Source organism: Bison bison, unplaced genomic scaffold (assembly GCF_000754665.1).
Source record: "Bison bison bison isolate TAMUID 2011002044 unplaced genomic scaffold, Bison_UMD1.0 scf7180017864365, whole genome shotgun sequence".
Taxonomy (NCBI): domain Eukaryota; kingdom Metazoa; phylum Chordata; class Mammalia; order Artiodactyla; family Bovidae; genus Bison; species Bison bison.
The window spans coordinates 2,204,223-2,208,305 of record NW_011494937.1 but is presented as its reverse complement, the minus strand read 5'-3'; positions in this window follow the sequence as shown (position 1 = coordinate 2,208,305).

Below are 4,083 nucleotides of genomic sequence, written 5' to 3'. Positions count from 1 at the left end.
CCAGGAGCTGGGGGGGTGGGGTGAGGGCCTAATCATCCGAGATGATCCATCCAAATATCGGCTTCAGTTGAATCATCTTGGGGGTTTATTCTGGGTCCGTCTCCCACAAAGTTGCACATGGTCACTGGCATACACAGGCACAAAGAATCACGTCGTCACACAGGCATGGCACACAGGAGCACACACACACTGGGGTTCCCACACAGAGGGGCTCTCTTCACACACAGACACTTAGAGATGCCCCCACCACACCAAACACAGCAACTCGGGCTCCATGCACGGGGTCACGCGCATGGGTGCCGACTCTGGGGCACGCATGGTCACACAATGAGACACCATGAGACACAGGCACCGCCACCACCCAACAGCACACAGCCCCGCAGACATGTGGCGAAAAGTGCACGGCACACGCACGCAGTGACACTCTCAGACACACGGTGATACACACACACCTTGTGATGCTTGAAAACATCTGGTCATCACACTTGGAGGAGAGTTTGCCGCTGGCATCTAGTGGGTGGGAGCCAGGGAGGCGCCCAGCACCCGCAGTACACAGAAGTGACCCCAACCGCAAACAATGATCCAGCCCTCATGTCAACCGTTGGGCTGAAGTGGAAAAACTCGGCTCTAGTATATTGTTCGATACACACAGTCACACACACCTGAGCCCGGGTAGCCCCTGACACCCACAGAGCGCGTGCGTGCACACACACAAATACACCCAGACAAGTCTGGCTAGCACAGTGTCTCACACTCTCGCTCACCAGGACCCAGGTATTGTCAACAAATGCACGCCTCCCCCCACCTCACAGACACACAAGCCTGGGCACAAATGGTGGGGCACCTACACAATCCCGTGTTGCTCCAGCACACAGAGATGAGGGTCACACCCACATACCCATTCGCACCTGGGCCACTTGGCCCTGCTTGGAAATGGAGCCTCAGAGGTGAGACCTGCCCTCCTTGTACCTTCCCTTCTACCTGCCTGCCCTGCTCCCAGCTGTCTTTAAGTGGCAGATCCAACCACCCCTGCCTCTCCTGATGGAACTGAGAGCTCTGAGTCCCAGTGCTGGTTCGTTGACGCCTGGGGGATACTCCTACGAGGCCACATGCCCACCTCTGCCCACAACACTCCTGCCTCTGGGCCCCCGTTTCACAGTCTTGCTTCTGGCAGCCACTGAGACAGTCCAGGATGGAGGCGAGGCTGACCCCTGAGGCTCTGGTTCTCCGTGCGGCTGTCTCATTAATCCTCTGGCCGTTGACTCCTCATTTCTGACTCTGGAGAAAGAGTAGAAGAAAGGTGGCTGATGGAGTCCTACAGGAAGAAAACCTTTCAGAGGATAATAAGTGCATGAGTGTTGGTCCTCAGAATCGCAGCAATGGCCAAAGTGTGCTGAATGCGCGCTGTGTCTTGACCTGAGCTATGTGCCTCCCGAGCTTGTCTCCGTGAATCCTTCCACATGAGGTGGATATGGTGAGGGTTAGCTGTGCCCATGTATGTGTCTGACAGTATGTTAGACCAGGTTGCTCCACTTCAGCACTGTTGGCGTTTGGGACATTTGGACATTATTAGGAGAGTGGGACCTCTGAGCCAATTTCCTGGGTGTGAATCCTGGCTTTGTTACTCAGTAGCTGTGTGACCTTGGGCAAGTCGTTCAACTTCTCTGGGCCTCAGTTTCCTCTCCTAGGGTTGTGGAAAGGATCAGAGGAGTTGGTTTATCCCAAGTGCTTTAAACAGTACTTGTTGTGAAGGAAGTGCTTGATTCGATAGATGAAAAACAGATTCAGAGAAGACGTGTCCTGTATCAGGGCCAAGGGCTAGAAGGTGGTAGAGTCTTGCTCTCTTCTCTGATCACCACTATCCTAAATCTTACTGATGGGAGAAAAATCTAGCTAATTTTCTGGCCTTTATGAAATTTCAGAGTGGCTCTCGGCCCCCATTCAAAGCGTGTCCTAGCTGTTGACCCTTGAACCCTCGTTACAGCTCTGACCTTCAGCTCTTCTTCTGTCCCAGGGCTCAGAATGAGAGTGGATGGTCATCCCACCCTCTTTGCACACCCACCGGCCAGGCTTGTCCTCACCTTCCTGGCAGGGCCCAACGCCCTCTCCCACACCTTGCCAGGCACCTTGCCGGGCACCTCGCCGGGCACCTCGCTGGAGCCCGCGTACTGGGGGTGCAGCCGGGGGCCTGTGCATTCCTTCCACAAATATTTGCTAAGCACCTCCTGGGTGCCAGCCCTGTTCTAGGCCCTGGGGGCTCGGCAAGGAGCAAAATCAGTGAAGGTGCCAGCCCCGGTGGGAGGGTAGACTGTGAACCCGATAAACAAGGGAGTGTCCAGTATTGAGACTGCGATAGGTGTTATGGGGGAACGAGAACAGGTAGGGCCCTCGGAGGTGCTGGGCAGCCATGGTTTTTAGTGGAGGTGGTCTGGCGGCCTCGTGGCTCAGTGTTGACTTTCAACTTGGTTGTTCTGCCATGGCTCAAGTGCGGCCTACCAGGTCCTCTGCCCTCTCCACGGGGCGGTGCAGAGGTCAGGGGTACGTGACTTAGCCTGGTTGCCTGCACCATCCGCCTGGAACGCACAGCCTCTTGTTGCTGCTGTCTGAGGTCATCCGTTATCCGTACTTGTGGCTGCCGGCCTAAGACCCGGGGACAAGATGGCCGGCGCCTCTTCTCTATAAAAACCGGGACTCGATGGACACTGGGTGCTCTCAACTGGGCTGCTCTGAGCTGGGGGGTGGGGCTGGGGCAGCTGGTGGCCCGGAGTGGCACTTCCACCTGGGCCCCTCGATTTAGCTCCCTCGGGGCGGGTCCAGTTTATTTTTACCCAGCCTGTCTCCCTGGCAGTGCCAGGCTGCGCCATCTTTGTAGGGTCTTGGGGACCTGCCCATGGCTTGAGGGGACCCAGCTTTGTCTGCTGGACCCCCAATTCCCACCGCTGGACCCCCATTTCCCTCCACCCCCAAAGCTCCAGGTGTGAGGGCTCTGGACCAGAGCTGGTGGGGTCGGCACTGCTGGCTGGCAACCCTTGTGCCCAGCCTGGTGGCATTTGGTTTGGCGTCCTGCCTGTCCGCCACCCCCACCCCATGCCCGGGCAGAGCCGAGCGGCTGCTGCTGCCAGTCTCCATTTCGAAGCTTGAGGTGGGGGTGGGGGAACGCTGGGCACCTCCTGGGCCCCCTGCCCACCGCGTGCCACCTGGGGCTTGTCCCCCATGCCCGCTCCGTGGAAGGGCCCAGCCTGCTTTTTCCGCTGCCCCTTTGCATCCCGGAGCTCAGAGAGGATGCCCGCCTGGCTTCCATCTTCCCTGCTTGCTTCCTCCCTTTCTCGCCTGCTTGCCTGTAATGGCTCACCATTTTTGGCATCTCCTTCCCCTCCCCCTCCCATAGGCGCCAACCTCACTTCCAAACCTGCCATTGCTGGCTCTCTGGCCTCTGCTGCCTGGGGCTGGGGACCTTGGAAGAGAGGGTTTGGGGGGCCGAGCATATGGACTCAAAGGGGGCTTTCTGGGTGCTTGTGTGTGTGCATCTGGAGGAGGAAACATGCTTCAAGCCAGCTCGTGCAACCAGCCTCGAGGTTGGCAGAGCTGGGCTGCAGAAAGTGGGTGACGGAGAAGTGCAGACACTCCCACTTCTGAACTGACCCTAGGGCCTGGTGTCAGCCTCTGGGCCCCAGGGAGACCAGGCGGGCATTTCTCTCCAAGCCCAGGGTCTGGACAGAAATGGGAAGAGCTAGGCTTCATTTGGAGGGTGCTCCCACCCCTGCTCCGACAAGCCTACCCCCTCCCACCCTGGGCTTGAAGATTTCTGTTCCCCTTCACCAGAGATGGGGTTGGGGGAACCAAGCCCCATGCTAGGCACTTGTGCCCACAGAGGGACAAGGGCCTTAGGAGGAACCGGTTTACTGCCCGCCCCCCCCCCACCCCAGCCTGGTGCCCGCCTCTCTCGGCACTAAACAAAGTTTGCTAAGTAACTTCAAATGTTATTTGAGGACGGCCTGGCCTCAGCCCAAGGCGGCCCTGTGGAAACTTGTTTTTCGCTGCCGAGGCTGCAAGTATCAAAGACACACTTTCGGGGGGGTGGGG